The 12,812-nt window shown below is 36.4% G+C and overlaps 1 long non-coding RNA gene across 19 annotated transcripts in view; it reads right to left on the bottom strand.

The window, feature by feature from the left end:
* Positions 1-12,812, bottom strand: part of LOC109450257 (uncharacterized) — a 626,489-nt gene that overhangs the window by 183,965 nt on the left and 429,712 nt on the right. For 13 of the 19 annotated variants that reach the window (XR_016019848.1, XR_016019845.1, XR_012494921.2 and 10 more), the window contains exon 3: positions 2,886-3,103. The exons of the other annotated variants lie outside the window; for them this stretch is intronic. This is a non-coding gene — a long non-coding RNA (uncharacterized LOC109450257). The remainder of the gene's footprint in view (positions 1-2,885; positions 3,104-12,812) is intronic. 19 annotated transcript variants of the gene reach the window in all.

Below are 12,812 nucleotides of genomic sequence, written 5' to 3'. Positions count from 1 at the left end.
CAGAGCGTAAAATGATTCTTTATGACAGCCTTTCTAATTAGAACTATAATGTGCAAACTATATTTAGGAAAAAGTGTAGAGAAGTTTGTCAAAAGGAAAGCAGATTTCAAAGCTGGAGACTATTAATGGTCAGCTAATATATTTAGCGTGTGGTTAACTACTTAACATGTTTTATATCGTCTTTTAAAAATCAAAAGCCCTATATTATGTATATATTTTTCAATGACATTTGAAAAATAATGTAAAAGTGATCGAAAGAGATGAAGGGCACTTCTAGACTTGGAGAAACCCCTCAGGTTTGGTAATAACATTTGGAGTCATCTAAATTCATACCTATTATCACTTAAGTGAACATTGATGCTGCCACTGGATCTTATACAAATATTCAGATTTTTGTTTTCCTCGTCATTCTGAAGGTTATCTCCCTGGTCACTCTGAAAATCAGGTGACAACCATTTCCCATGATGCTTTAAGGGCTGTCAAACTGTCCATCAAGCTGTCACCTGACCAATCGTTCCCATGGTTCTTTTAGACTTCCAGTATGATAAATTGAAAGGCACTATTATCTGTCTGTTGTGAAGAGGAACTGTTTGGGCTTTGATAAGATATCACTACTCCCAGGTGAGAGGCGGCTGACAGCACATCAAGGAAAACCAACACGTAGAAACATTGAACAGGGGAGCACAGGTTTACAAACATCTGTTGTCATTATTTATTACTTTTCTTTGGGTTTAAGTTTCTGACTCATCCTTAGATAATCCAAGAACATATATTTTGCTTTCTAGCTTGCAAATAACAATTGCTGCTCTTTTCATCTTGGGAGAAGAATCTTAAAATTGAAAACACATCTGCCTACCTTGATTCATGGCACACAGCTTATAACCTTGTAACCAACAAGTTCTGTGCTCCTGCTGATGCCAGCATTTACTTTAAAAAAAAAAAAGTATCTGAGAATAAATATACTTTACTGTAATAAATAATTGGATTTTGGGGCTAAATAATAAAATGAATTACTTGTATCTTAGAGGTCATTATTAATGTACCAATGTACAAAGCATACGAACTGGTTTGTGTTGGCATATATTAGTTAATTTTTATTTTAGTATTGGTGATAAGACTAACAAGTTCAGTATTTCATGAGAAAGGTTTGTGACATTATTATCAGCTTCACTTCTTAATTATTTTGAATGATGCTAATATAAATCTAAAAACTTGAATTTCTATGTAAGAAACATGAGTGGAGGGAAAGACGTTGCTCTCCGTGGATCAACACTGTAGTCAGGACTGGGACAAGGAAACCTGTGTGTAAAGGCAGGGGAGGGTTGTGAGACAAAGGCTTGCAGAAGAAATCTTTCTGGGAAGTGGGAATATTTTATTGGAGCTACAGAAACTATTTTACATTTAGGATTTACTCTTTGGACTGAAATATCCAAATAGGTGTCAATAGAAACTAATGTATTAAAAGCTGAATATTTGAATCCTTACTACATGTATATATAATTTTATTCTTTAGAAATTTCTAACTCTCTTTGTGTGTGTGTGTGTGTGTGTGTGATTTGTCCTTTTTCTCTTCTTTCCCTGCTACTTTAATGACATGTGATGACAGGTTTTTTATGTTCTCTGTGCTCTTATATATGATCATTATATGAACACCTTAACATATCTTTTGGAGGTCACTCAGGGAAAATAATCTGTTGTTATTTATTGTGGTTTTTAGCAGAATAAAAGTACGGTAGTTGGTTGCTAACATCACCACCTTGTGTACAAATATTTTTTTGCATGCAGTTTCCTAATGTCATTAAGCAGTATTGTAATTTCATTACACAGTAATATAGCACTTCGATTACAGATATTTAAATAATTTTGTAATTCAAAATCTGAAAAAGAAACCCTCATACACTGCTGGTCAGAATGTAAATTGGTACAGCCACTATGGAAAACAGTATGGAGGTTCCTCAAAAAATTAAGAATAGAGGTGCCATATGACCCAGCCATCCCTCTTCTAGGTATGTACCTGAAAATTTTGGAAACATTTATTTATAAAGATATATATGTACCCCTATGTTCACTGCAGCATTATTCACGGTGGCCAAGACATGGAAACAACTGAAGTGTCCTTTTATATGTGATTGGATAAAGAAGATGTGGTACATATATAGAATGGAATACTACTAACAATAAGAAAAGATAAAATAGTGCCATTGCGACAACAAGGATGGATCTTGAGAACATCATGCTAAGCCAAGTAAGTCAGATAGAAAAAGTTGAGAACCATATGGTTTTACACATATGTGGTATGTAAAACTGAAAGCAACCAATGAACAAACAAGACAAACCAACAAAAACTCAGAGACACAGATAACAGTATGGTGGTTACCAGAGAGAAAGGCAGGTAGGGGGAGGTAGACAAGGTAAAGGGGGTCAAATATATGGTGACAGATGTAACTTTGGGTGGTGAACACACAATGTAATATACAGATGATGTATTATATAGGATTGTACACTTGAAACCTATATAATTTTATTAACCAATGTCACCTCAATAAATTTAATAAAATGTTTAAAAATCTGAAAAAATAAATTATGGTTTATTTTTAGTCCTTTGTAATTATTTAATCACCTAACACTCTTCTGCACTCATATAAGAAACAAAACTATCCCAGAGCCCTCAAGAACTGAGAATTTGTCAAAACACTCTAAAACAATGGCCAAAGGATTCAGAGTAAATAGGAAAAGAATGAATTAAATTTCTTGAATATTCATAATAATACCAAAAGTATATGCAGCCAGTGCCTACAGTATCTGACTAATGAATCTCTAACATAATTTTTTAACTAAGCATTTTTAGCTCACCCAATAAGCTAGTATTGGAAATTATTACTTACTTGAAAGTATCATTTTGGTCTCTATCCAAAGATGAGGAGAACCTCTTGATGAGGTTCTGAACATCAAACTTCTTTTTCTAGTGGCTTCTGGCATGTCAGAATTCCATAGCAAGTTTTATAATTTTCAAAAGTCCTTGGAAATCAATGAAGTTAAATTGATTGGATTCCATTACATTTCCAAAAGGACATACCTTGTGGTCTAACGAAGGAGGTAGTGGCTAGAGGGAAAAGACCAGAATATTCAGTAAATTCAGTGTTGGTGCCAAAGGAAACAAACAAACAATCCCTGTTACTTGCTCCCATTTCCTAAATGAAAAAACAATTTCACATTTGCTTTTTGTGACCTTTCATAGTGTCTCATCTCCTCTCTCTCTCTCTTTCAGTGAACTTATAATTTATTACCTCATATAGTAGCTAAATAAGAACTGTTACAATTTGTTGTAAATAGTCTCCAATGCTGCTTTCACCTCCAGACTTTTCTTTTCAACATAGTTTGATTGTATGGTAAAAACTTAAAGATACACAGCAAAGTATATCAATCTCAGTTTGGGGTGTGTGTGTATGTCTGCCTGTCTGTGAGAAACTTGGGTGTTTTCAAATGGAAGTTCACTTGACAAGCCTAATAGATCTTGCTATATTGACTAATGATTAGTTTAGTTTTCTTCTAGTCTTGATTTTAATAGGCTCGTCTAACAAGAGATTAAGAAAATCTTGAAAAGGTAGGTAGCGTTAACCAAATGAATTTGGGGGTATTTTTACAATGATAATTTCTCTAATAAATTCAGCAGCAAAATCACAAAGTAAGGATAGATTTCAGTCCCTCTTAAACTTCTTGTCAAGTCTTTTAACTCTGGTTTCTGACTAATCACACGTGGGAGGGCTATAAAAAGGAGATGTATTTTCTCAAGACTATTTCTCATGATTTTATTCTATACTGTAATAATATTAACTGTATATTCATAGATTATCTCAGAGTTTCCAAAGTACAAAAATGATTTCTTTTATATCAACAGCAACACCGTAAGTTTGGTAAGGAAGGGACCCTATTGCATAGATGAGCAAATTGAGGATCAGAGGCAAGACGGGGAAATGCTCACGATCATGTAGATGTTAGTAGCAGGGCCAATAAAGGACTCAGGCTTTCTGACTCTTAGCTCAATGTTATGTCCTCCACTCTCTTACTGCTCTTGTCTTTGGGGATAACATAGCACTTTTAAAATGTAGATATTAGGAGTTAAGGCCATTTCCCCATGTTTGGTGGAAGTCTATTCATGTAGGATCCTACGCTGGAAAGTCACTCTGGTGCCATGCTGTCAAATCCAGAAGCAGGGTTTAGCACTTACTGACTCCTTATGTTTTTAATTTGGAATCCAACACAGAATCATTATTGGAGGCTGTTTTATTTATCTCTGACAACAAACAAATGTGTGTACATTTATATTCATGGTACACGTACAGAACTTGTGGAGTACCTGATGATTTTTAAAAGCATAAGAAAATTTTTTGACATGTACCTAAAAGGAATAAAAATCTGTAAACACATTCTTATAGCTCTTATTTTGGAAGGCAGCAGGCTTCTATCCTAGTGTTATTTACTGAGATTCATTAGATTGGTCCCCTTTTTATTGGTTACTTGTGTATGTAAAATGCTGCAATGGAAATGAAAACAATGTTGCCACATTTTAATAAAGATGCTTTTCTGAGGCAACAAAAATAGAATAAAATAGCTTGTATTTTTTTTTAAAAATCTCATTTTAACTTTAATTTACACAGGAGAATAAACACATACTACTTGGTGGAAATCATTTAAGAATTTCTTACTTTCTCCAAAAGATTCAGAGACCTAAACAGATTTCTGTGGAACAAAATGCAGCTAAATGGTCTGTTTGGCAGATGTTCGAACTTCTATGCCTGAGACATTACGAAATTGTCACTTAAATAAAGATGAAATTGAACAACCAATCACGACTTGGGAAATAAGTAAATAGTGGAGTTTGATCTAAGCTAACTTTATTTCCCAAACTAAAAACCATAACAATAAAGTTCTTTACATGAGCAACTTTGTGCGCTGAAAGAAGGAACTGTCTAATTTCTTTCCATGCATCAAGCCAAAGAAATGAAGGGAGAAAATCATTCTTCTCTGTTGGCCTCCTGTGTAAAATTTCTTTTCATATCACCCCATCTAGTCATATCTTCCTGCAGTTCGAATTGCCCTCTTTTCCTCAGACTGGTAAGGCAGTGAAAGGATGTTTGTTCTGCTAATTAACTTTATTACCCTGATAACTCCCTGCAGCCTTTGACGAAAACAATTACCGTTACTCCTTTTTTTCCCTACCGGCAAAAAAAAAAAAAAAAAAAAGGAAAAAAAAGACTATTAATTAGAAACGAGGCCCAGGTCCCTGCCATGTTATCCTGCCACGTTCCCAGGCCCTCGAGCAGGATAGCATTACATTGTCAGTAGTAATTTAGCTCTCATCTGTCTCTGCTAATTATTGTCACATTCATCAAATTCATCAACAAAAGTGCTCTCAGAAGGATTGCATATTTGCAGTTAATACAGCATAAACTGGTATTACCCATCACCACATTTGTGATGATGAGAGGGACACAACTTATTCATCCCTAATTAGAGCAAGCTGGGTAATTAATTATGCATTCCGCCTTATTACTTCTGAGTTCCCAGATATTGTTGGTCTAAAAAGGGGGAGAAAGCAGGAGAGAGAAGCCTGAAAATGCAAAAAAAAAGAAAAAAAAAGAAAAAAAGGGTGATGTGTTTTGTCACATGCGCTATGCCATAATTCCCACCTGACAAACTAGCTGAATCAGTGGAAAATTGCGAGTTGTCAGCAGCAGAATAAACTGCTGTAATAGCTGATTAATGATCAGCACCTGTGACAGGTGCTGTACGGGACTGTAAACTTGGTTTGATTAACAGTCACTGGACGAATAAATATTAGTGACAGTCAGTGGAGACTAAGTTTGCTTGTTTTCTTCCCTGTTAACAAATCGCACGCATTAAAGTTATTGATATTTCTGTCTGAGACACTCTATTTTTTTGTAGTTATCTGGCAACATTGGCAGTGAGTTATAATAGACTGTGTTTGTTTCTCTTCTGTTATTTTATTTCAGAACTAAAACTGTATTTTGACAAGATGACCTGTAGGGGTTTAAATCTACCAGTTGTGGAAGAAAAGACTAAAGAAATAACAGGATTCACACTTGGTTTAATTTATACTCACCTGCTAGTAATCTGTGTGTACATACACACACATACATGCATATAATCATTATATCCATTTACAGGTACGTACAATAACGATTAACAAATGTTCATTCTCAAGAAACACAGGCACAAACTTAGGGTGGGTGAGGTTCACTTATTTTAAAAAAAAATAATTTTTTTTTTCAGATTTGGATACTTTCCCTGAAAACATTGGCAGTCTGAGTCTTCTCAATCCCGTGTCTGAAGTCCAAACTGAGGAGACCATCTTCCTGAGGCAGCTAGTATTCAAAACTGCTGCCAGCTTGACTGCGTCCACTGAATCGACCAGTTACAAACAGATTGGTCAGGAGGTTATTAACCTGTCTGAACTGACTGATTACTAACCAAGAGTCAAGCTTTGTGCACAGGCAAGCAAAGTGTGAATGATGGAAGGAACCCAGCCCGTCTTTTTCTTAGGTCATAGAAAAGGAAGCCGGTTGCCTTCACTGTACTAGTTTGGGACTGTGTATATGTAGAATGGTTAGGATTGTGGGCTTTGAAATTCAAACTCTGGTTCTGCTAACTAGCTGTGTGACTTAGGCTAAGTTACTTAATTTGATTTTTCCGTTTCTCCACCGTAAAATGGGAGCATTTCCAACCTATATTATAGTGTTACTTTAAAAATTAAATGAGCTAATGTATGTAAAGTACCCTAGCACAGTGCCTAGCAATAAAAAGCACTCAATAATTAATAATTTGATTATTATTATTAATGCAACTAACTGTTTGAAATTTGAAGTCAAATTACCTTCAGTTTCCATTTTACATGATGAAGTGCTTTAACAGCAATGAATTATTTTTTTTCCTCCACACACTCCAAAATAATAACAAAAATTGTTTTTAAAAAACTTTATGCTCATTTATCCCAGAGTGAAAACTGAGAAAAGATGAGTGGTATCTCTGGGTAGTAGATATCCCAAGGCGCTACTCTGATTTATTCAGATGTGTCTCAGAGGCACAAAAGTTGGAACTGAGCGGGTGGACAGAGGCTAGAAGAGGGCAGACTGTTTAGTTCTCCCAACTCTCTATAAAAATGTCTTCAAAAACTTTTTCGGTGATGGTAGATACAGATCTGAGTAATGTTTATTTAGCACAATCCCATATTTTAGTGAAATTGAGGTAGTAAAAAACAAAGCATGAAAAACAAAAATGAAAATAACATGAAAGCAAGTTTGTATTTTATCACTTATTATATATCTATTTTGATATTAATCATCTAACAAGAATGAAAATGATGCAAGTACAGAGAGAGGCAACAGTGCAATTATAGTTTTGAAACTGTTAAGAAGTAATAAAACTACCATGTTTCTAGGATAGTAGGGCATATGTGACTGTTGAATCATATTTAATCAATGTTGAAAGCCAATTTATCTAAATAAAAAGGCAAAAATAAAGGAGGCTTGGGCTTCAGTAGTATCTACGTTGAACCTAAGAACATCTGGAAGTAGTTTTCATGAAGAATCACAATGATTTAAATTTTTTTCTTTTAATAGTGTTTCTAATTCATTTTTAAATTATAAAAAAGTGTGCCTTATAAAATTTTCAGAAAAAAATTAGCAATGCTTAATAATAAAGTACAACACTCGTATTTTAATCACCAAAGCAGTGGTTCTCAACTACAACACATTTGAATAATCCACAAGAACTTTTAAAAAAAATTTTTATTTTCAATTACAGTTGACATACAATACAATATTATATTAGTTTCAGATGTACAACACAGTGATTAGACATTTGTATACCTCACGAAGTGATTACCCTGACAAATCCAGTACCCATCTGACACCACACACAGTTACTACAATACTACTGCCTATATTCTCTATGCTATACTCTACATCCCTGTGACTGTTTTGTAACTACCAATTTGTACTTCTTAATCTCCTCCCCTGTTCACCCATTTCCCATACTTCCCACCCGGCAACCATCAAAATATTCTCAGTATCTATGAGCTTTTTTGTTTTGTTTGTTCCTTTATCCTGTTCTCTAGATTCCACATATAAATGAAATCATATGACATTTGTCTTTCTCTGTCTTATTCCACTAAGCACAATATCCTCTAGGTCCATACTTGTTCTTGCAGATGGCAAGATTTTAGTCTTTTTTTTTAATGGCTGAGTAACATTTCATTGTATATATGTCTCACCTCTTCTTTTTTCATTCATCCATTGATGAATCCATTCACCCAGGCTGCCTCCATGTCTTGGCCATTGTAAACAACGCTGCAATGAACATATAGATTCACATGTTCCTTAGCAGTAGTGTTTTGGGTTTCTTTGGATAAATACCCAGAAGTGTGATTACTGGGTACTTGTCTCTTGTTATAGCCTTTGTTTTAAAGCCTATTTTATCTGGTCTAAGTATTGCTACCCCAGGTTTTTGTTTGTTTCCATTTTCATAAAATATCCTTTTTCCATCCCTTTACTTTCAGTCTGTGTGTCTTTCGATCTGAAATAAGTTTCTTGTAGGCAGCATATGTAAGGGTCTTGTTTTCTTATCCATTCAGCCACCCTAGTCTTTTGATTGGAGCATTTAATCCATTTACATTTAAAGTAATATCGATAAGTATATAGTTATTGCCATTTTATTATTCATATTTTTTATCTTCTTAAAGAAGTCCCTTTAACATTTCTCATAATTCTGGTTTGATGGTGAACTCTTTTAGCTTTTTCTTGTATGGGAAGCATTTTTATCTGTCCTTTGATTCTAAATGATAGCATAGCTGGGTAGAGTAATCTTGGCTGTAGGTCCTTATTTTTCATTATTTTGAATAATTCATGCCAATCCCTTCTTGCCTGCAAAGTTTCTGTTGAGAAATCAGCTGACAGTCTTATGAAAACGCCCTTGTAGGTAACAAACTGCTTTTCTCTTGCTGCTTTTAAGATTCTCTCTTTGTCTTTAACCTTTGGCATTTTAATTATGATGTGTCTTGGTGTGGGCCTCTTTGGATTCATCCTTGTTTGGAACTCTTTGTGCTTCCTGGGCTTGTATGTCTATTTGCTTCACCAGGTTAGGGAACTTTTCCATCATTATTTCTTCAAATAGGTTTTCAATTCCTTGCTCTCTTGCTTCTCCTTCTGGTAACACTATGATGAGAATGTTGATATGCTTGATGATGCCCCAGAGGCCCCTTAAACTGTTCTTATTTTTTTGGATTCTTTTTGCTATTCTAATTGAGTGTTTTCTGCTACCTTATCTTTGAAATTGCTGATTTGATCCTCTGATCCATTGAATTTACTGTTGATTCCTTCTACTGTATTCTTCGTTTCAGTTATTTCATTCTTCATTTGTGACTTATTTTTTTTAATGTTTTCTATCTCCATTTTTATGTTTCCTATTTCTTTGTTGAAGTTCTCACTGAGATCACTGAGCATCCTTACAACCAGTATTTTGAACTCTGTGTCTGGTAGATTGCTTATCTCCATTCTGTTTAGTTCTTTTTCTGCAGCTTAGTTCTATTCTTTCATTTGGGACATGTTGCTTTGTCTACCCATTTTGGCTGTCTCCTGTGTTTGCTTCTATGTATTATGTAGGGCTTTTATGTCTCCAAGTCTTAGTAGAGTGGCCTTATGTAGCAGGTGCCTGGTGGGGCCCTGTGGTGTAGTCTCCCTGGTCACCTGAGCTGGGTGCTCCAGGTTTGTCCTGCATGTGGTTTGTGTGTGTTCTCCTGTTGTAGTTGAGCCTTGGTTGCTGTTCGCACATCAGTGAGAGGGACTGGCACACAGGCTGACTGGTGTTTAGGACTGGCTGTGACTATAGTGGAGGAACTGTTGTGCAGGGCTGACCCTAGGAGCAGGATTTGCTTTAGCAGGGCTGTGGTGCCTACCCAGTCCATCATTTGGATGTGTCTTTTGTGCAGGTGGTTGGGTGGTGCTCTGGTGTGGTCTGAAGCTGGCCACTGGGTATGTTGATTCTGGGGCCTATTGGGAGGGGTTCCGTTGCAGGCCAAGGTCAGTTGCTGCCCGTGTCCTGCCTAAGGCCACTTTCCATGAGCTACAAAGTGATCTTCAGATGGTTGCCACTTGTGCTGGGCTTGGAGGTGCCTGGGAAAGGCTTAGCTATGATCTGAGGCTGGCTGCCATTAGTGTCGGGCTTGTGGCTGCTTAGCAAGAGGTAAGAGGCACACTGAGCCCAGATTCTGCTTGTTTGGGGTTAGTGAATCTTTGAGACATTTTAGGAAAGTCCACAGCATGAGCCAAGACAGGCCATTTATATGGAAAAGCCATTGGAAGGGGCTTGAGTGGGCCCACAAATTGGGTGGGGCAGGGTCTTAGGGAATCACCAGGGCATGGTGAACAGTATTAGCCAGGTTGATGGAGACTCAGATATAGCAGTCACCTGTGTCTGCACCCTGGGTGAGGGGAGAGCTTAACAGAGGAACAATGGTTTCTGCCAGAACTGGGAGAAAGTTGCCCCTCCTGCCCTTGTCCTGAAGTCAGAAAATTCAGTTCCTCCCCATATGTCCCTGGCACCTTTTGAGCTGCTGCCCCAGCACTGGAGCTCAGAGTGAATGAGTCTATTAGCAAGTAAGTACATGCATAGGTTTTTAAGAGGAATACCTGGGAATCCAGCAGCCCTCTGTCTCACTCAACCATAATCTCTGCTGGGTTTTAAGAGAAGTTATGGAGACTTCTTGGCACTGGAACCCTGGGCTGGGTCCCTCCTGAAGTTTACCTGCCTTATGTGGGTGTGGGACCAGCCATTCTGCATCTCTGCCCCTTTCACCAGTCTCAACATAGCTTCTTCTGTATATCCTTAGTTACAGGACTTGTGTTCAGTTAGACTTCAGGTGCTTCTCAATGATGGTTGTCCTGTAGTTTAGTTGTTATTTTGATGTGGTGGTGAGAGAACGCAAGCACAGCATTTACCTACTCTGTCATCTTGACCAGAACTCTAGAACTTTTTTTTAATGGAGATGTCAGGACCTACAAACTGATATTCTATTGGTCTGGGGAGCCACTTGGGTGTAGACTTTAAAAAAAATTCCCTAGGTGCTTCTGATATATATATATATATATATATATATATATATATATATATATATATATATATATCTCCAAGCTTTAGAACTGGGGATAAATATATAACATTAGAAATGTACCGTTGTTTCCCCGAAAATAAGACCTCACTGGACCATCAGCTCTAATGCATCTTTTGGAGATAAAATTAATGTAAGACCCTGTTCCATATTATATTATTTTACATTATATTATACACCCAGTATCATATCATATCATATCATATCATATCATATCATATCATATCATATCATATCATATCATATCATATCATATCATACCCGGTCTTATATTGCATTAAAATAAGACCAGGTCTTATACTAATTTTTGCTCCAAAAGTCGCATTAGAGCTGATGGTCCAGCTAGTTCTTATTTTTGGTGAAATACGGTATATAATAAGATTTAATTTAAAAAAGTAAAAATTCATTCTGATTATGGAACTATTATTGTGGAATTGATGTCTAGAAATTTGACATCCATCCCATATACGGGAACTTTGGAGTTATCTGAAGTCCCTACTTAAAGTACCATGAGTGAAATACCTTATTTCTTAGTTAATCCAATCTGAGAAAAATATCTGATAATTCAAACAGTAAGAATAATATTCTGAATTCACTACTCACTTCATATCATTAATTAGAATTGCATGGTCAATTGCCTTATCTCAGTGGGAAAAATGAACCCAGTGGAAGTGGCCAGACAGTTTCTGTGGCTGATGGATTCACTAGATGGTGGCAAGACTGACTGGTGAATGTGGTTTGCTTCCAAGTGGATATCCTGCTGCACAAATGGTGACAGAGAATCAAGAGACCAGAATGTTGCTGCCATTTGGCACATATAAACATAGATTAAAAATTACTTATGGGTGCTATGCGCCTACTTCTGTCTGTACTTTGTTACATAAGCTTAGTATCATTCTTGATGCATATGAGTACATGGTTGTAGGAGAGTTTATTAGTCTATCATTTCCTCATTGCTTGTCACGGTCAGACAACCCAGGCAACCACATGAAATAAATTGGAAATTGCCTGTTTGAATAAAACACTGATATTCCAGATTATGATACAGTTCCATTAGGGAGGTAGTTCTGTTAACTTCTCTGTTAACTTCTACATTCTAGAATTCCTGTGGTCCTATAAAGTCTTAATTTAAATGTTTAATTATTAGAAAAAAACCTGAATTGTATTTTATCAAGTTTGCTCAAAACAAAAAACATAATCCATTCCTGGAAATTTAAAAAGGAAAGGTTTCACACAGCAAATTGGATTTTAGGGTTGGTCAACAGGGAATGCCTTACGTCATAGAAAAACTTGATCCTAAGCAGAGGTGTCCGAACTTTTTTCAACGGTTTTCATCAAGGGCCATATGCGGCAAAATACACAAACAGCCGGGCTACTCACTCGAGGTGAAGTACGTATTGCCTCACCTGGTTTATTTAAGTAAACTAAATATATTTTTGGAATTTGCTGTGGGCCAATTAACAATGGATTACGGGCTGCAGTTGGCCCGTGGGTTGCAGTTTGGACACCCCTGGTCTAGAGCAAGGTAGGCAAACTATGGCCAGTAGGATAATCTTGCCTGCCACCTATTTTTGTAAGGTATTGCAAGCTAGGAATGGTTTCTACACTTTGAAGTGGTTGAAAAAAA

The sequence above is a fragment of the Rhinolophus sinicus genome, chromosome 17 (genome assembly GCF_057876585.1).
Source record: "Rhinolophus sinicus isolate RSI-liver-muscle chromosome 17, RSI-T2T, whole genome shotgun sequence".
NCBI classification, from domain to species: Eukaryota; Metazoa; Chordata; class Mammalia; order Chiroptera; family Rhinolophidae; genus Rhinolophus; species Rhinolophus sinicus.
The sequence above is the reverse complement of the archived record's forward strand: the minus strand, read 5'-3'. Positions and strand labels throughout refer to the sequence as shown.